This window comes from Bactrocera dorsalis, chromosome 2 (genome assembly GCF_023373825.1).
Source record: "Bactrocera dorsalis isolate Fly_Bdor chromosome 2, ASM2337382v1, whole genome shotgun sequence".
NCBI classification, from domain to species: domain Eukaryota; kingdom Metazoa; phylum Arthropoda; class Insecta; order Diptera; family Tephritidae; genus Bactrocera; species Bactrocera dorsalis.
The window spans coordinates 20,032,074-20,053,489 of record NC_064304.1 but is presented as its reverse complement, the minus strand read 5'-3'; the positions used below and the strand labels follow the sequence as shown (position 1 = coordinate 20,053,489).

The window sequence follows — 21,416 nt, the reverse complement described above, 5'->3', positions numbered from 1 at the left end:
TTTATGATGTTTGTTAACAAGACGAGCGAAATTCCTTTTGTAGGCGGAAAATTATGACTAATGCCAATACTTCAAATTTTATTTCTATTTTTCATGCCAAAGGGAAATCAATTTTTACCTACGCTCGCGTTGAATACGAATTCAAGTTATTAGCGTCAGGAGTATAATATTACATTCAATTATTAATATTTTTTTATATTTTTATCGTCCATAAAAAGCATTTTTTACGAAAAGTATATAAGTAAATGATTCCTCTAAGTAAATTCTAAAATAGAAACTAGGGGCATGCGAATATTCGAAATTTCGAATTATTCGACGCGAATCGAACCGAATTATTCGATTCGAGATTCGACCCGAATATTCGCATTATTCGAATTATTCGAACTATTCGAATTACTCGAACTATTCGAATTACTCGAACTATTCGAATTACTCGAACTATTCGAATTACTCGAACTATTCGAATTATTCGAACTATTCGATGAATAATTTTAATATTTGACTATTTGCATGATTTTTTAATTAGCGCAAGTAGAATCTGAATCTCTGTCATGCATCTGACGTACATTTGTCATTTTCGTTTAAAATTATTATTTAAATTATTCAATCCGAGATTCGACCCGTATATTCGCATTATTCGAATAGTTCGAATAATTCGAATAGTTCGAATAATTCGAATCGTTCGAATAATTCGAATAGTTCGAAATATTCGATATTTGACTCGAATATCGAATCGAATCTAAGGATTCGATTCAACTCGAATCGAACTGGATTCGCATACCCCTAATAGAAACCCATGATATAATACGTGATAGTATTCCAGTATAAAACTTTGACTAAGACGGAAAGAGAGTAAGCATAAGTGGAAGTAATCATATTAGTAGCTATTTCTATTACTTCTGGATCAAACTGTTAGGATAATAGTTATGGGTATCAATTATTTTAGCGAAGTTTATTTCCGCTTAATGTGCATGAATATTTACAATACAAAAAGGCTTAGCAAAAATATAAATTGAGATGAAAAATTCAAAGAAAAACTAAAATATTTTCCACTGATGTACTCCGAGTAAAAAACTACGTAATCTGTATAATAAAAATTATTTTTAAAACCCTAAATGTATACAACATTTGTTCTCATCATTTACTATTGCCTACATTTAGGAAAGAGTACGACTATCGGCAAGCATTTGCAGGAGAAGTGGTAAGTGTACCTAATAAGTATTTATGAACTTTGATGCTGATGTTCTTATTCGAGAGTGATAGCTAATGTCAAGCCTCAGTACATCGTTGATTAGCCTAAGGGGAGCCATTTCAAAATTATTCAAATCGAAGGCAGAAGAATTTAAATTTCGCTATTTGACTATGAGGAAACTTAAAATCAGTAGAGCATTTTAAATAAATGGCACTGGAATTGTCTAAAGAGTGAATATTGAAGGATGGTGGTTCAACATATTATCTAGTCGATAGCCCACAGTTGTAGAAACAAATCAAAAAACCTTAAAGATGAGACAATATCAACTCCTTCGGCCATCAAACAGACTAGAAATTACTGTTGCGGTAACTGAAACCAGTAAACATCATCACATCCATACTTGACAGAAGTAGAGAGTCAACATCCGGACAACATTGGACAAAATGCGGCCAAATTATGAACTTTCCAAAATGCTGAAGTTTGGTTCGGTAAGGCCACCAGCTTGTACAAAAACTTTTAATGTGAATAGTTGCTTCTTTGGTGCACTATTTTAGTGTGAAGCGGCTCAAAAGCAGGAATTGTACTAAATGCGGTAGCCAAAACGCATCTAAAACCAGCTTTTGTCAGAGTCATTCACATTTCTATACCAAAATAACAGACGACGCTTCTAACAATTCCCTATAAAGTCATTGTCACCACAAAGTTGTGCATGAACCATTTTCCAAACACACAAATACTCGTTTACAGTTTAGTGTAGCAGCCAACATTGGCTCCAACATTTTTTCGATTTTCCCTGAAATTCCACGCTGGTAAATTATTCGCAGAATTTTCAAATTTAGGCTGCCAAAGCGAAAAGTGGCCAAGTTCACCATGGCGCAGTGGTGCGAAACGTGTCACAGCAGGCATACGCATACATATTTGCTGCGCTACAACACATACATTCTCTGCATTTATCCTACATATACCCTTCACATATACTTACATGTGCTAAATGTGGTCGTAGGTGTGCGTGTTTTGTAGTCTTATTGCCAACTGCTGTTAAGGGAAATTATTAAATTCCAACAGCAAAGAAATTTTGCACGTTTTCCATACAGGAATTTTTCATCAACGTCACTGTGCTATTTCCATCAACCCTGGCATTTCTGTAGTTGTGTGCAAAATTCCAATGCATGAGTGCGAACCGACGCGTCAGAGCGTAAGCGTAACATGCACGAACACACAGTGCAACGCAATCCAAGCAGTTGCACATTTTTACATTTCGTCAAAGCAAATTTACTTTATTGCATGCAGTTTTGATATGAATTTAAATTATTTCTGATAAACTAATTTCATTTCCACTTTTTGTATCTTTGTCAATTTTGTTTTAATTGTTAACCTTCTAAATTTTTCATTAAATAAACAAAGTAATTAAATTACTTGAAAATATTTCTAAACTAATTTCGTTTGAAATTTGACTGATTGGCAAAAGAAAACAAAAAAATTTCAGAAAAAAAATTTTGATTACATATTTTGTAATTTCGTTTCAGAAAAAAGTTAACGCAAGTTAAATCATTCTTCCAAAAGCTCAAATATTGGTTCTAAAATGTCACATAAATTTAATATTATTTCCAAGTATTTTTTAGGAATAGGTCATATGTATATGACAATAAAGTGAATATATTTTTAGAAAAAGTTCAAAAGTTTCATGCCGGAGCTTTCGCTTGTGCTTATAGCTTAATCGTACATCTGTAAAAAGCACATATTTCTTTTAAAAATCAAAAGTTTCAGTGTAGAGCTTACGAATATGTTTAATTGCTAAGTGAATTGATTTAAGAAATTCTAGAATACTTTCGTAATTTTGAAGTTGATCCAAGTAATGGTTTCAGAGATACAGCTTTTAGATATAGATGAAATTAAAAGATTTTGTTCAGCATATTTACACAGGATAAGTTATCATGACAATCCTTTGGCTCATGTTATTAGATGATAGTAATGAAACTGTTAGACTTAAAAGACATCATGTTCTAGATCTCCCATTTAGAATTAAGTTAATGTTTAATTATATATGTTACTATGTTTTTAAATGTATAATTAAAATTTTTGTACTTAGAACATATTGTTAGACAAGTATTTTTTAGGAATAGTACATATATGAGAGTAAAGTGAACATATTAGGAAACCCATGTAACGCTTTAAACAAAATAATTTTTAACGATTTTTCATATTGGTTAATATTTTATGCATACCCTTAAATATTAACAACATAAAGAGTAAAACTTCTCTTGTAAATTGGTTTGTCAAACTAACTCAAATTTCATGTAAACTTTCACTCCCCACTGTAAAGCTTTTGTAAGCTTTCATTTTCACATAACCATATTTTGAAATGTTTGAAATTATAAAGCACGTATACACTAGTAACACGATTTTCATTGTATTATCAAAATTTAAATTGTATGCTTATAAAGATTAATCGTGAGTAAAAATTAGTAACATCCACAATGCAAAAAAGTAGTGCCCGAAGTTGCAAACAAAAGTTTTAAATGAAATGTCGAAAGTCGCAAAGTCACTGCGGCAAATCAGTTAGCTACCTGCAAGTCATTTGCTCTCGAGCATTTAGCTTGCAATGACCCACAGGAAGTTCATTAAAAGTGCAAAAGCAAAGTTAACTTTTATCAACTGCATTTCAGTGCGCTCATCGCCCCATTAGAACAGCAGTGCGCGCCAGCAAAATGTAAGCTTTTGTTTCACCTTTATTTTGATAATAATAGTTTTTTGCTAGCAGCACGAGACAATGGCTGCTGATTTCCAGTGTCAATAATGTTGAACATGTTTGCGGAATACTTGACTTTATCGAGGGTCATTAAGATAAAGAAGCTTTAAGTTGAGCAAATTAAGAAGAAACGAAACATAATAATACCGAAATGTAGCGATGGTCTAACTAGAACATATAATAAGGTATTTATGGTTTTGTTATATTTTAGTAAGCAGATATGGTATAAAACAAGCCAATTATAGTTACATTACATCGCTTATTATTTCAAAAATTGATTGAAGTTATGAGTCTTCTTATGCTGAGTAAAAATATTTGATGTAAAGAGCTTTCTCAGATTGATAATACTAGCATTGAGGTTGTCGATATAAGTAATTCAAAATAATTTTTAGTATACGAAGATTAAAACCGTGAAACTAAATCTCTTTCATGAAAATATTTAGATGTATATGTTAATATGTTATATAAGGGAGCATAAACTTAATATTGGTGGCTTTCCAATCGCTGTCCTTCTGCGTCTTTGTCAGTATATAACATTCATTCAAAATGTAAGCAAAACTAATTTTTTTTCACACAAATGAAGGGAATGGAAATGGAATTTGTTCCTGAAAAATGGATTTTGGTGTAGTTCTTCTTCTTTACTTTAATACGAAGATAATCTCAGGCGAAAGTCATAGCATTTTGGCGACCATTTTCTAGCAGAGTGAATGTACCATACCTGTTGCGCTTTCGACTGGCGCGCTATTGTTGACTCGGCTATAAGCGCGTAAACGGTGTCTACGCCAGTAAAGAAGAAGAAGAAGAATGTACCATAAGTGACTTTTACGAATTTAAAGTGGTGATTTAAGCTCGTAAGACAAATATACGAAGATTAAGGTCCTTTACGGCCAAAAAGTTTGAAGTCATAAAGTGTGATAATCTCGCTGGAATATGGTTTACCTCAGAAAGGGTATCAAAATTTGGCTTGGTTAATTCTTCGTCGTCAAGACGGCTCAGTAATTTTGAGATTGAATCTACAAATTGGTAGGAAGATAAGGAAATTTATAGCTTCAGTTGGATGATACTTTGAGTAATACTATTCTGCATGCGTTTCGTAAGTAAATGTTAAAATTAAAACAAAAAAACAGAAATATATTTATTGCCCAAATTATATAAATTATCTTCCGTGAACCATCTAAGTATACGTAGTTATTGCTATATCAAATATCAAAAATATTTGCAGCCTACAATGTTAATATTCTAACCAACTCCGCCAACTCGAAAACCAAGCCCATTTAATACATAATTGAAAAATATTAATAATTTCGTGACACCTGCCAAAACTGGTACCCACGCCCGTTCAATGAAAAATAACAACATTTACCGAGATAGGACCATAGGGAAATCTGAAACGCGGAACGACGTAATTACAAACTGAAATTCACAGTGACCAAAATAAAGGAAATTATGCATAACAACACTTTGAGTCCAAAACCGAAGGGGGTACACACCAACACAAGCAACAAGGCGGCTCCAGAGCGCAAACAGGCGTTGTATAACCTTGCTTTTGGGATGTTTGCGCTATAGGTATACTTTAAATAAATACGTATGGATGTGTACGGGTAATGCCAAACATCGAAGGCGCTAACAGGCGCAGTGGCAGCCATCGACGGCTCAGTGTTTTGGGCTGGTGAACGGCACTGTCAGCTGAAAGTTATGCGATACCGTATCGAGATAAACTACATACAATTTGAATAAATTAATTAAACCGAGTGGAGTGAGTGTCAATGTCAGAGGCGGTGGCCGGGTGTGTAGGATAGTGAAGAAGAATTAATGAAGAGCGGAAAGCCTAAACCAGCAGGTTTGGTGCGCTTTTGGGTACACAAAGCAGCGCCAGCTTCAATACGCTAACAGTAACTCTACCGATATGCTGTATAATATATCTTATATATAATATATGTACCTAATATATACAACAACTTGTGCATATAGATTATTCCCGGAAGGTCAGCACAGTGTTGGAGCGGAGCAGCATAATTTAGTAATAATTTCTTGCCGGTCAGGCGAATTTCGCATAGAAGTACTGTGAAGCCAGTTTCAAAGATACATTAAGTGAAAGCGACGCAGATAGTTTCGCGGCAGCGGTCTTAAGGAAACTAAGAGGAAGAATGATGTTGTTAATTAGTTGATACGTGTTTGTATGCGCATGAATTGAATATGCCGTAATACATTTATGTGAGCCAGGTTATATTAATTAAAGGTATGCCGTTATTACAGAAGCTGCAACAACGGATACTTAAATTCTCACAAATAGTTAAGAGTTTTCATAAATTATATTGAGCGCTTTATTTCTTTAACAACAAATTTAAAACCGGTTGAAATAAACGGTTCTGCTTCAGTTTTTGAAAAAGTAAAGTAAATGTTTAATATTACTACTAAAACTCTTTATCGTTAATGTAGATGACTTAGACAGAAGATTATTGAAGTTATTGATCCAAAATTGTCAATATAATTGATTATTGGCTGGTTTGGAGTTATGAAAATTATACTCCTTGGCCGACCTTGACTAACTGAGTAAGTTCCTAACAGTATTTTATCACTCAATCAGCAGCCCTGACTAACTAATCTACTCAATTTAGCAAGATTTTCGCTAAAAAAAATATATAAAATTGTATATATTTAATTTTTTATTTTATTAAAATTTATATGAAATATTTACACTTCAAAAAAATTTTTATAGGGTAGATCAAACTGTTATCCACATAAATATTATATTTTCTGGCCATTTTATTTTGGCTTCTGAGGACATTTCGCCAAATTAAGACCTTTACAGTAAAAAAAATCCATATCGTACAATAAACAATATGAAAATTTTATTTAAAATGAGTCCTTTTTTCTTTTTTATATGGCCTTATCAACACATTTGTGTATCGGACTGACGTAATAATATCTTTAAGTCGCCTCTGCCATGCACGTTCCTTGCTTAGCCTCATGCAACACGTTGCATCAATGCTTTTTTCACATAATTACTCCACTGCAGACACGGTCTCTACGACTTTTGTCCCTGACTCTCGTATATGTCTTTGTCGCTGAAGCGTTATCATCCTTCTTCAAAAAGCTTTCGTATATTATTCGATTTTAACATGCTATAACATTCAAACAGAAGTGTAATTAAAACAAAAATGAATTTTCGAAAACGAGTCGTAAAATCGTTCCACATATTTTTCATAATAAGTCTAGATATTATTTACCAATAAGCCAAACTGGCAAAGAACAAATATGAATGCCACAATAATCCTAATAACCACCCAACTCCGCACCCATTAGCGTTATATAAGCACTCATATGTCTGCACCACACAGGGGTGCGCGCTAAGCCGCATCCAAAGCATGCCTTGAATAACTAATAGTTCGCTAAGTAAAAAATTTTAAACTTTCACCGCATGAACTAAGGCCTCACCGCGCTTAGAATGCCGGTGGCATCTTAATAGACGCCACTTTTATAAGCTGATAACTAAGAGCACAAAGATGATGAAAGGCATTAAGGCGAACATGAATAAGAATGTGGCGCAAATTAAGTTAAACGCCACAGCAGTTAAGCGTACAGCACAGCAAACAATACTCAAGACCACAAACTTCGCCTTAGAAGTAGCGAGCAAGGCGGGTCGGCAGCTCGTGCGCTAGTGCATATGTAGTGGTTTGGCAGGTGAGCGCCGGGCGTAAAGTGCTCGTTGTGGTGGATGGATTTTCATACACACCGCACGCAATGATTTTCAACTTTTAGACTTACGCAATTCCGTGCTGAGACTGTTGGCATGCCGAAGGTCGCCACACCACGCACTCCTCACCACCAGCTTAAAGCAGGAAAATTGTTGTTGCTGGTATTGCTTCATTGCTTGCGAATATTGCGCTATTCATTATTCACAGGCAGGCTGCTCATTATTGCAGCATTCCTACCCCTCCAGTCGCCGTCTCTGCCTTACTTTGGGATCTCTTGTCGACTCTCATCTGCATCGCTGATAAGTAAATCCGATTAGAACTGTCGCGCTTGGCCGGAAACTTCTGCTTCTGCCTGTTCTGTTGAACCACCACTGCTGTTCATTTTGTGTGACGCTTTTTTTGCTTTCAGTTCCAGCGCTCTCCTGTTGGTTGCTCTCTAGGCCACAATTCTGTGCATACGTGATTTCCACATTGGTTGGTTTCTTAAACCGATTTGTATTTGGTGTTGCTGCTGTTATTGCTGTTTTACGCTACTGTTGTCAGTAGCAGAAAATTAGCTTGTGATGACGTCTGAGATATTGTCATTTGTTAGCTCTCTAAATTACACATCGCCACTATGGTGGAAATGTATGAAATGGAAGATAAAAATCACGCGAATATATATGCGTGTGTAAGAAAATGAATGCAGGAAATGAATAGCATTCCTCCGAACACAATAAGGAAGAAAACAGAGATGTGCTGATAGTAGAATGTATCTCGAAGTAAGATTGAACTAGGAGTCCATTACCTTTCTTTTGGCTGGCTGTTAGTTTTATATTCAGAAAGAAGATATTTTAATGAAATTTCGATTGAAACTTTTGGGAGGTGGCAGTACCACAGCACATACAGGAAAACACCGTGACACTGCAATAATAAGGTAATCTGTCGTTACGAGATTGTAGATTTCTACCACATTTACCGTTTCCTAGGTACTCAGAAGTCATCATAGACCTCCTTGTGATCGGCTTGAAGCTGGCTAAAACAAGCTTAGAAGGTCGAAGGAAATTAATTTCACTCTACGACACTTCCATTCTTAAAATATAAAACGGGTATCGGACTGACATTGTTACTTGTGCGTTTTTCGAAAAGAGTAACCGCATCGGATGAAGAGGCTAGGTATCATATGATCCGCAGAGTGCATAATATGAATCAGCTTTCAGTGTCTTCAAAATATTTCTCTATAAGAACCCTGGAGGAGTTGTTGTTTACTGGATATTAAGACTATATTGAGTTCTCTTCTGTTGTGCTCAGTTGTTTTACATCTCTGAATGACACTCGTATACAACTTTAGATCTGGCTTCGGACCAGCGGCATCTTCTCTCTTTCTAATTGAATTTTAATTCATTTAAAGTGTATATGATTTTCAAAAACATCCTTTTGAAATCCAAATCTGGAGGAAAATCGAGCTCACTTAACAATATCCCGAAAAAGAGTTACGAAAATCTCTCTAGTCCCATCGATATACTTCACACTAAGCCGTTGAGCTTAAACATTGGAAACCTCCTTAATCAAAGTTTTAGCCATTTCGATGGAATATTTTTGAGCTGGAAGAATCCTTTGACTTTCAATAGGATACTTTACTGAACATCTGGCTTGTTTTTGCTGACCCAAAGTTAACTTATTTGCCAAATTTCTTGAATATGAGTTCTAAAATATAAATAGAACACAAAGTTTTCTAAAAACAATTGTGTTTAGTGTCAGAACTATCACGAAAAGAAATCTGAGCTTAACACCAGATTAAGGGAGGCCTTTAAATAAAAATAGCACAAAAAAACGCAATATCAGCTCCGCCTCCATTGCTCTTCCGCTCACAGGTAGCCGAAAACAAAGTTGTGTCTTTTAACTTTACAGCAGCGTTCGCTCCCCCGCCCACTTACACGGTGTGAAGAAAAGCGATGTGGTGTACATATTTCATTGGCGACATTAAAAATTATTGCCACTTTAATTCAACGCGAAACAGCTTTAGATGAGTAAACAAAAATACGGCTTTCAGCGCCATTTGTGTTCAGTATGCGCCATTTCTTAAACTCGCTCCTGCTCTACGGGACGGGTGTACGTTGCAATTACGTTGAGTGCGGAACGGTTGGACGTGCAGCGGCTGCCATTCGCCGGTTTATCTCAGCTGCTTATCTGCCGCGTGAAATGTGCCAAAAAAACAACAACACCACCACCGAGCGGTGAGTGAGTGAGAAATGGCGCGGCGCCGTAAATGAGAAGCAACGAGACTGCACGCGCAGGAAGTTGATGTTGTCGCTATCGTTGGTGATGCTGTTGTAGTTGTTGTTATAGTCATTGCTGCTGATGTTTGTCGTTAAATAAAGTAATTTACAAAAATCTGCACGTAAATGACTCTGATGACACGTAGACGCCATGCTTGGCATATTTTAAGTTCTTTATTTTATTATTATTCCTTTTTTGTTTATGGCGAAAAATTAAAATTGCAGAAAGCATCAAAGTGGAGGCGCATAAATGGCGGCACTTCAAAAGAGAAATGCACGAAAGTTAAATGGAAAGTGGAAAATTCAAAAAAAAAAAAAAAAATATACGGAATTTAAAAAGACATTGAAAAATGTTCATCGGATGTTGCTGCGAGTAGCGCCTGTCACGCAATAAAATACGTTTTAAGAATGTTTAATTATCGCTGTGTGGTCGTGCGGATTGCCAACACAACAACGCACCAGCCGCAAAATGTAAGCTATATAATGCGTAATGCGTGGTTGATTAAAGATAATGCTGCGTACATCAAAAATTACATAAAACAGGAAGATAAAAATTATTGTGCTTTAAAGTAGAAATATTTGGTTTTAAGCTGTGCTACTAGTGAATGGTTCGAAACTTGAGTAAAGGTAAATTTCTTTTGTGTTTGTTATAGGACACTTTACTTTATTTAATTCGAGCAAGTAAAATTATAAAGCGGTGGTAAGTAGTGGAACCAGACAACAACGTGGAATGAGACCTCCTCAGAAGTAAACATTTTTACTTAGTTAATTTTTTTAGGCAAGTTTAACACAGACGAACTCAATAATAGACCAGATGCAACAGATCGAGTCTAAACCTTCGCCGAAACTACTTAATTTTTGCCTATTTAGCATGACTATATATTATTAAAGATATCATAGAAATTTATTAACCTTATGCTTAGTTCATTTTCATTGAATAAAGATCCTTTGGTGAGCCACGTTTTCTTTGCTTGGAATGCACCACAGTTGTTCTGTACATGGAGCTTCTCTGTAGTTTCTGGAAAGCAAAGTTAGTCGGAAAACTCTTTGAGGCGGTTCACATGGGCTCAGCTTCTTTATGGTTTTCGCTGAAACCTTTTATTTGAGGGAGATATGGGATCCGGTGAAAAATTTTGACTAAGTAGTGCTTCATTATGTTTGCTTTGTACGCAAACTGGGTCAAAGCGTCCCAATATCATTCCCTTGAATGGTAGTTTAAAGCTGGAATCATTATCAGCTCATATTATAATGTTCAGAATATGCTTTGTGATAATTTTTCGATAAAATTTAAGGGAACTGGAAGTTCTTTTTTTAACTATTTCTCGACAGACACACGTCAGGATAACAATAATCAGATTTAGAGGTCATAAATGAAGAATTATCAGAAAATATTCGAATTTTTTTGTAACATTGTTTAATATTCTATCTATTCAAAACTGAATTTTTCCCAAACTCTTTTTTATTTTAACAGGGTAGCAACACTGGGTGGTAAGACTTAGAGACTACAAAGACTATAAACACCCATTAAGAAGAAAAACTTGTGAGAAGCCGTATAAATTATCACCTTGCTAGGGAAAATAAAGACCAGAATGTAGAATTTTTATCAAGAATTGTAAGACCCCTCAACTTGATTCAAGAAATAGAGAGACAGAGTTCTGATCTTCAGGCGCATAAAACCTAAATCGCTCAAGGGAAAGTTTCTTAGAAACAATTGCTGATTTTTTTAGTATTCATAAAAACAAAGGTAGTGTGAGATAGAATTTCCATATTATAAATTAAATGCTTGATTTGAGGTTATGAATATTCTCGAAACATTGTTATCCCAATTTAGAACTCTCGCACATTTGCATTGAAAAAGAGAGCATAATCAAATTAGGAATCCAATTTATGAGGATATTGCATAAAATGTAAACTTCTAACGCTTATTATACCATATTCCATAAAAAATTTAAGAATTTTCCCACAATTTTGCCCGAGGTAAAAATATATAACAGCAACAATGCGAATATTTAAGTATATATGCCACTTTTAAATTAAATTGTGCTCGTGGCAACAACAAAGCTAAGCATTATGTTCAATATTAGCGAGCGTCCAGTGGCAGGCGATGCAGCCCTCTTAGCCCCCATAGCCGCTTTGGCCAATTGCGCTTGCATGTTCATTAGCCTCGAAATCACTGCCATTCCTCGGGCAAAATGTACTGTAAAGTCTTTAAATTGCGCACATTTTTTTACGATATGCCCCGAATTTCGATCCCGACATTGTTTCGCATTAGACACAGTTTTTTTTCGTACTTTAGGCAATTTCTGGCACGTTTTTTAGTTTTTGGTTGTGCCTCGCGCAGGCATTGCCGGGCGCAGCATACGCATTAAGCGACCTTTTTACGCTCCAATGCACCATTGGATCTTGGCAATCGCCGGTCACTGGTTGGCGCTAAACATTGTGGATTCAGCGCTGTTGCGGCCTGTGCCGGGCATTGCCGCGTCCGTGTGCCGTTTTCTTACCCACTCACGCTGATAAGCATAATTTTCGAATTATTTCGCTAAGTAAACGTCATTAATTTCTCCGTCCAGTCGCCGTTGGCGCCAAGCGAACGCCCAACTACAATGCAGAGAGAAAAAAATCAAAGTGAATTTAGTTGGGTGGGCGGGGGTTTAGGCCTTGCTTTGGAAAATTACACTCAGCAGTTTGTGCCTTTTGTGCCGCGTGTTTTCTTTTTTTTTGCGCTTAAGGTCGAAGCTACCCAAATAAATTCCCGGTATTACTCTTGATACAGCCCTAAGCGCTTATCAAGCGTAATTGCGCGCGAATCTGACAACGGCGTGGGGTAGAGAACAATACTATATGTAATGGTAATTTGTATTGCTGACTGTTTCCGGTGTGTGGCTGCGTTCGAGTGGGTGAAATTAATATTGGTCAAACGGCTGATTTCCTTCTTTATTGTTTTTGGAAATTTGTCTGTAGTTGTGTGAAGTGCGTATTCAGTAGTTATTTTTTAAATAAATTGATTTTGTATTGACCGTTATTTATAAATTGATTTCTTTTGTTTGCAAATGCCTAGCCTTAGATTAGCTGAATTGCCCTGACAATAGGTGGAATGAGAAATCTGTTTAGCTATTTGGAATTGATTGATTCTGTCTGATGGATTTTGGCTAAATTGCTTATAACATTTCATATTGTCTTGCTCGCTTGCATATCTTGGTTTTGGTAAGTATACATTTAGGCGCAGTGCGTATTGTCAACCGATGAGAGTAAGTAATTTTGTGGGATCAAGTCTTGTTTTATTACAATATTAATAATACAGTGCTTATACGCTTTTGGATTCAGATTTCATTATCCCGATCGCTGTGAAATATTACTAGATTTCAGAATCCTAATTTGCTTTCGCTTTTCAAATATTTATAAATAGTTTGCTTAAATGTATGTAAAAAAATTGTTAATGGTATTCCATATTCTTTTCATAACGTAATTTTTATACTCATATACAACCTTAGTAATTTATAGCATACATTTAGGAGAAATCGAAAGGGAACTCTAATGTCAACTGTGTCAAGCTAAGCTCACAACAGATGCGTAATCATATTAGTGGATGATGAGATAAATGTTAACTTTTCTGCGTGTTTTTAAACATAACAAATGGAATGGGACAAATTATCGCGAAACTAAAGTTCTATAGGCGTCGCTGCAGAAAATTAATTATAACAGGGTACACCAACAAGAGTGATGCGATTCTTAAAAAGGACACTATTTGTTGAGGAAATACAAATGTTTTTTTTTTTCAAGTGAAGTTCATCGATATGCGTAATTAAGTTCTGAATATAACGTCTTTTAAATGACCTTCACAACTTCGTTTGAAGGAATTAATCAAATTTTCTAGTACTTTTTCCACTAAATCAAGCTCATGGCATTAACAGCAGCACGTTTAATATAGATTCTAAAGCTTTTAGCGAGTCTGATTTATTACTAAAATCAAATGACTGCAAATAAACACACTAGTAGTAGTATAATGGTGTCAAATCATAACTTCTTGGATGCCACTCAATGTCACAATTTCTTGAAATAATCGAACCTCCAAACATTTCTAGTAATGATTCGGTTGCTGCACGTGCTGTGCGCCACGTAGCTTCATCTTGGTGGAATAAAATATTGTTAAGAACAACTTCTAACAATTGCGGACATGCAAAGTCGTTCTAAATCGCTCTCCGTTGACAGCAACGGTGTCACTAGCTTTGTTCCGAAAGAAATACGAACCGATGATTCCATCCGACTAAAAACCACATCAAACTGTATATTTAGGTGAATTTATTGGTTGTTCATGAATAATTTGTGGATTTTCTTCACGCTAGGATCGACAGAATCGAAGAAGAAACCGTTATCGTTTTCAAGTTATTCCATTGCAATTTCACAACGTTTATGGTGGCCCAATTACTTTTATTTTTTGAGTCAGAACAACTCTATACGGATACAAACTAAAATTCTTTCTGAAAAAATCCCTCAGGTTATGGTTTGAGATAGTCCTAATTCTTGAGAACGTTTTTGTATCGACAAATTGCGGCCTTCAAAAATAGTTGCGTGAATGGCAGCAATATTTTTATTACTTCTAGCCATTAAAATTTTGACAACCTTTCTAGAAATTTGTGTATTTCATGCCAACAGTAAGATTCGTCTTTTGAATCAAACGAATCGCAAATCAAAATTTCGACCTCTGCTTAGGAATTGTATTGCAGCTCTGCCATTGCGTGTCCCATCGATGAAAATAAATGGAAATCCGAAGGGCCCTAGTTTTGTGAATAAAGCGGGTGGGATAGCAGCTCCCAGCCGAGTAGTTTGATTGTACCCTGAACCGATTTTCTTTGTATGCAGGTGCATTGTCGTGTAACAAAATTACTTTGTCATGTCTTTTGACCCATTCTGAATAATTTTCGATGAATGCTTGGTCATTTGTTGCCTTTAGCGACTAATACACTATCAACCGTTTCACCAAGTCTGAGAAGTTCGTGATATACCACACCCTTCCGATCCCACCAAACACAGATCATTGCCTTCTTAATGAATCGATCTGTTTTTAATGTCAATATTGATGGTTGTCCATATTAGCCCGTCTTTTTCTCTGTTTATATTTCTAAAAAACCCCTTTTTTCGTTCCCAGTAAAAACTCGATGCGAAACTGATTGTCTTTCGTGTCTTCGTGTCTCACAATAACATCGTCGTGGGAATCAAATTTTGTATATTTATTTGGCATTTTACTATATAATACTGATATATTGAATTTTTTCAATATCGTTTATCTTCTTTGCAACATTTGATCTGAATTTATTTTCAAAACAAAAATTCTTTCACTTTCCACATATTTTCGCAAATTTATAGCAAAATCGAGCAAACGAACAGTAAGTGTATGTCCGTACCAAGGACTCTTTAAAGACCTTTCCGATCATATCAAAAGTAGCAACAACATTCTTCAACTATATTAAAAAGCGCCCGCTATGAAAAGTTAATTACAAAAGCAAATAACAATTTTTATTACTTGTGACTTTTTACTCTCATGCTTTATGTGCCTGTTTATGTTTACGTAATCAAGCTCAGAAAAAGCCATATGCAAATGCTTTAAAGCATACAAAAATACTTGCTCCCGGCATTAAGTTGTTGTTTTGGCTTTTTTAGCTTTTACTTTCAAATTTATTACTTCACTTTGTTTGTATTTCCAATAAGAAAGCGAATAAAAACGGCGCTTAGACATGCGATAATTCGATGAAGTAGAAAAATGTGCAGGCGGCGAAAAAGAAATAGCGCTCTTAAAAAATGCGGAAATTAATAGGTCGCCATAGGGGTGTGCGACTGCAGTTGTTTATGTATGCACGCTGTGACGGGCGGAGAGGAAATCGACTTTTTCAGCTTTATGTAAGCTAAGCACACTAAGTTTTTTCACTGTTTTTCTACCTATTTGGTAAGTACTTCTCCAAGTCACAAACAGACTTTTCACGCTTTTACCATAATTCGCACATACGACGACGGGCATGGCGTATACGTGATTTTTTCCTAACATATGCCGAGTGTGTGCCAAGTGTGGGAGCTTAGCAGCTACCGTTGCGAGTGGCTTGCGTGTCAAGCGCATGTAGCTAATGGCTGTTGGCCGGAAGAGCGTGCTGCCCGCACACATACACAAATATATAATATGGTAAACAACGTGGAGCGAACTAAAAGTAGGCTGATGTACTTTGTCAGTGGTGTTGAGGGCGCGCATACTTATAAATCCAGCTACACCAGCAGAACAGAATTACGTACAGACTTATTATCTTTGGAAAAATGTAAACTTAGTGCGTTGAGGTGTGGTATAACCATCCTCACGAACTATATTTTTACATATTTGACGCCCACATTTCACCACAGTTCCGCGCGCTGCCCATCATTCGCGCATAATACGGAGGGCAAACAAATTATAGCTGCCAAATAAACACCCAGTTGTTGTAGTCGCTCGGGTAGATAGTCGTAGAGACGCGAAAATCTGCCATCATGTTGTAGTTGGGTCAGTAGTTCACGCAAAAGCCTTTGTGTTGCCTACTTTTTGGGGCGAGTAAGTAAAGCTGACGTAACGGATCTCTGGGGAGCCGCGCAAAACACGCCAACTTTTCTTTGGTATCTCCCCACAACTCATTGCTTGCTTACATTCAGTTTCACTTTCGTGACGTTGTTTTGACGCTTTCAGCCGATTCGGCTGATAATTACATTTGAATTATGTAAATTTACAACACTTTGAAAGTTGTGTAACGCTCGCTTGTTTGCTTGCGTGTCAGCGAGTAGAGCCGGCAACGCAATTGTTTACTTTTTGAGGAGTGCGAAGAGGAGTTTGTATTTTTTTTTGTTTTTGTATATTATCTAACTGCTAGACGGTCATTAGGCGCAACGTCGACGGGCAGCGATTTTACGCTTTTATTTTGTGTTTGTAGCGTTTTATAATCATTTCACTTTGAGTCTAACGTCCAACACACTAAATGTCAAACAATGTCAAATATTTTTTTCCACAGAAAAATTAAGCTTTGTAGTCAGCAATCGATGAAATTCCATGGTTTTTAGTGTGTCTGTGTTTTTTATTCTTGTCAAGTCAAGAGCGGGTTAGTGGTGGCGCAGGAAGCAGCGCAGCCGGACTGACGACAATATCCTGGCTGGCGCGCTAATGTTTACACTATATAAAAAGCGATGACTGGCTGGAAATTCGCTTTGCGTGTGGCAGTAAATATTTACATTTTTGGGACAGTGGATTTGGTATTGATGCTGAAATTTTTGTGTGCTTTGAGTTTTTGTACAACTTTTTTGTGGGCTGGGTTGATGGAATGTTGATGACAAGAATTATAGGTGAAACGGAATTGGATTTATATATTACCAAAAACATTATTTTTTATAAAAAAAGTGTTGCCAGATGTCAAAAAAGTAGGATTTTTTTGATGATGACATATTTTGTGAGAGAAAAATGTTACCAGCTTGTCAAAAAAGGAAGAAATGTTATTTATTTTTGCTGGCATACCTTCTCGGCATGAATCAATATAACAAGCGTGATACCAAAACTTATTATTCGTAGAAATAGTGTTTGTGTACTAATTATTTATGATTTCTGCGCAAGCCATAAAGCCCTGAACACTCTTTACACAATACCGTTAACAAAAAGCTTATGCTCAGTTCAACCATTACTTTCCTTAATGAACCACAGATAACCTTTCTTAAATGATCCAACCAACCACTCGCTGTTCATCTTTCCAGTACCATTCTCAATATGTTACTCATACGCCGTGCACCCGCCGGCAATTAGTATGGTTTAAAGTTTAAAGTCCTACTCATTTCTATAAATTTGTCGTAAACTTTATTGCCTCATTAAATACACATAATTCACACAACTTTTCCACTTACCTTTGTTTTAACTGCAAAGTTTACGAGCTGCAAAGAAATAAAGTGAAGTTAATAATGGATTAGCATGAATTTTGCTTAAAAAAGAGAAAATGTTAATAGCTTGCACGAGTGGATACAAATAAAATTCAGATGAATCACATAAAAACAGCCAACAACTAATAATCGTAATTAAAGACATAAATTGAGCTGTAATTTTTGGCTTTGGAAATTTCAACTCTAAATTGGGAACTTTTCTTGTACTCGAATGAGAAAAGATATTTTTGATACACATTATTGTAAAAGAAGCTCTTCTTTAGAAAAACTTTGTCCTAGAAAATATGTTCAAGTACAAAAGATATTATAAAGCCCAAAAGTTGTGTTTAAATCCTAACAATAGATAAAGATTACAAACAAAAAATTTATGGGGAAACTGGCATGAAGCTCGATGTCGATTACCAGTGGTTATACCAGAGAACAAATTTGAGTATCGACTTAAAATACTTCCTAAATAATGTGGATAAATTTTCGGACAATTTGAAAATTTTTATAGAGGACAGGGTGAGCTATTCAACTAAGATCTAAAGGTGATGATAAAAGGTTTCAATGTTGATGAGTTCTTCATATGATGGCAGTTTACAGTTACTGCTCAAAAAAGCATTACTGACTGAAAAATTATAAAAGAGAAACTCATCAATTTTAATGAAATATAACACATGTTTTCGACAAATCTCTTTCTTGTTTTTCGATGCATTTTTATTTTTCAAAAAAAAAACTGATTTTGCTAAGATCTCAGTAATTTTGCTTAATGTCTGATTTTTGTGAAGTAAAATGAAAATAAAGGTTTAAAACTATACGAGAGCAAGTTTAAAAAAAAATCATTGATAGTTTCATGAATTATGGGTACAAATATAAACAAAATCGATCTTATACCCAAAGCAACAAAACTATTATAGCGCAATGTAATAAAATGAAAAACATGAAAGCTTTTACCCCTGCCCGGCGTCGTGCTAATCGGCTTTTAATCATAGGTCAGTGAAACGCAAAGGCAGGAACGGCAAAAAACAGCGCCTATGCAAGTCCAAATATTCCCACACACATGTATATAAATACATATAAATAAAACACACACCACATACGCATACATACACACACACTTACACACATTTACTAACATATAAAGCAGCGCTTATAAATAAATTTTCGCTGTCATCCACAGTCTTTATGGTAATGACCAATATTGAACCTTTTACAAACACACCCATTTCATAAAGATAACTGTAAGCTTTATGTTTTTCCCGTTGCTTCAAGGGTAGATTTTCAATACTTTTTTCTAGATTACAACTCGGATTATGTGGCCGCTTTGTGGCTCGACGATTTTCGGTTAGTGGTTTTGTTTGTTCTTCTAGATGTGGATCTACATACATTATATACATATATCCTTAAGCACAGACACATAAATATATTCGCTTACAAAAAATGTCAGTATGCATGTGTTCGCCTTTGTTTCATCTATACGTATTACATGCATGTGCAAATGCTTAAATATTAATGTATATTGTGTTTTAAATGAAAACATATTTAATCGTGTGGAATTACAATGAATTATAGATGTCTGCGTTTTGCGTTGTGGCATAATTCTCATGGGAGTTTGACAATAACTCAAAAATATGCTAAAAATACAAATGCATTACATGTGTGTGCTTGTGTGTGCATTTTAATATTTTTTCAGTTTTCAAGGCTACCATACAATAAACTGCGATTATGTAAGCCCATTGCGGTGGAAAAGGATTACAGGTTTTTGATGGCATTTTAATCAAGCTAATTAAAATGGCGGATAAACAGGCAACGGAGGTCTTTTAAAAATATTAAAATTATGCAAAAAGAAGTATTTAAGCAAGTTGTAGTGGCTAGTGGTTTAATCAAAGAAGATTAAAGTGAAATAAGTAATTTTTTATAAAAAAAAATTCTATTTGAAGTTCAATAAATGTAAAAAATGTGGAAAAAATTTAATTACATATTTTATATTATTTTTATTTCTGCACTTTCAGCCATTTTTGATATGTATTTTCTAACAAAGACGCAAACCAGCAACTAACAGTAAAATTTAATGCTAAATTTATGCAAAAATTTCATGAAATTATAGAAAGCCTGTTAGTGTTGCATACCGTTTGGTGTAAATTCTCACCAAACTAATTGCTGAACAGGAGTCCGAGTTTATGAGACGTCTCCTCGTGTGAATTAATTTCTATTCATAGCTTTCTGGAGTGGTAATTTATAACTGATATTATAAATAAAACACCGAAATCAGATGTACTTCTCACTCTAGCAGAGCTTAATAGAGGCTTGAGCTGAATCAAAATGCGTTCAAAGCTAGTTAAGCATCAAAATTCTTCCATATTAGAATTGTATACCTGGTATCGTGGAGTCCACTGTCCAACTTACGCTAGACTAAGGTTCAGGTATTTCGGATGTCCTTTCAATTATATTATAATACATACATATCAAAAGGTTGGAATATTTATCAATTTATTTGACCAATTGCAATAGCCAACATATCTTTTTTTTTATTCGTTAGCACGTTCAGCAAAAACATGTTTGGATATAAAGAATTATCTCTCCATCGATGTCTAAGAGATCCGAAAAGCTCGTACATTTTTATCTGAGTTTTTATTTTAATCAGCATTGTTCAGATATAAGCTGTTTCGTGGGGTTTTCTCCAAAATTTTTTTTATAATTTTGTACCAAAATTCTGTTTTGAAAATAAATTTAATGACCCAACCAATAATCTGTAAATATTCCTTTATCCATTTATTGATAAACTAAACAGCATAAGGAGTCAATTTATTCAAAATCGGATTTAGATTCTTTAGTAAACAATATTTGTTATGTACAAGTATAACAAATGCTTGCTTTAAATAAAATATTTATGCCAGAAACATATTTAATCGTGCAACAAAAAATAACAGTAATGGTGACAAATGATGACAGACATTAAAAACAATATAATCAAGCGCTATAAAAGTCTTCACCAACGACTGCAGTCTTTCGTAGAGAAAGATGTCTGCAGCCAACGCCGCCAGCAGCGCAATGCACCCGCTACGCGCGATAACTTTTTTATAAGCGGATGTGCACACATTTGCTTCCGACTTAAATAACAGGAAATAATAAAATAACGCCGACTTCCGCTCATATCCGGACATAGCTACGCGACTGGCGCAAATTTATTATCTCAAGACAGGAAAGTAAGAAAAATAAGATGAAGAGCAAAATTGTAAGACTAAGCTTTATGCTGGTGTAAAAAATTAAAAATATATCAATTATGCAACAAAGTGCAGATTGAACAAAAAAAAAAAACAAAACTGGAAAATGAAAGCGAATAGAGCAAAGTGCTAAAAATGAGTGCGATGAAGCGCGTTGGAATGAAAGCGATACTATATAAAGCAATAATTTTGTGAGCAATTGATTTTCCACAAGCCTGCAGATACTCAATATATGTATGTTTATATGTGTATGTGCATATATATATATATATATATATATACAAATGTAAACTCCTTCATTCCTTCAACCGACGAAGCGCAAGCAACGCTGTGGCAATTATAGTAGCCATGCAATAATCTCCAATTGAATTCCAGCTAAGCAAG

The 21,416-nt window shown here is 35.2% G+C and overlaps 1 long non-coding RNA gene across 9 annotated transcripts in view; it reads right to left on the bottom strand.

Moving 5' to 3' along the window:
- LOC105229869 (complexin) overlaps positions 1 to 21,416 on the bottom strand; it is a 349,701-nt gene that overhangs the window by 234,799 nt on the left and 93,486 nt on the right. For 8 of the 9 annotated variants that reach the window (XR_007421475.1, XR_007421474.1, XR_007421476.1 and 5 more), the window contains exon 4: positions 17,794 to 17,820. The exons of the other annotated variant lie outside the window; for it this stretch is intronic. This is a non-coding gene — a long non-coding RNA (complexin). The remainder of the gene's footprint in view (positions 1 to 17,793; positions 17,821 to 21,416) is intronic. 9 annotated transcript variants of the gene reach the window in all.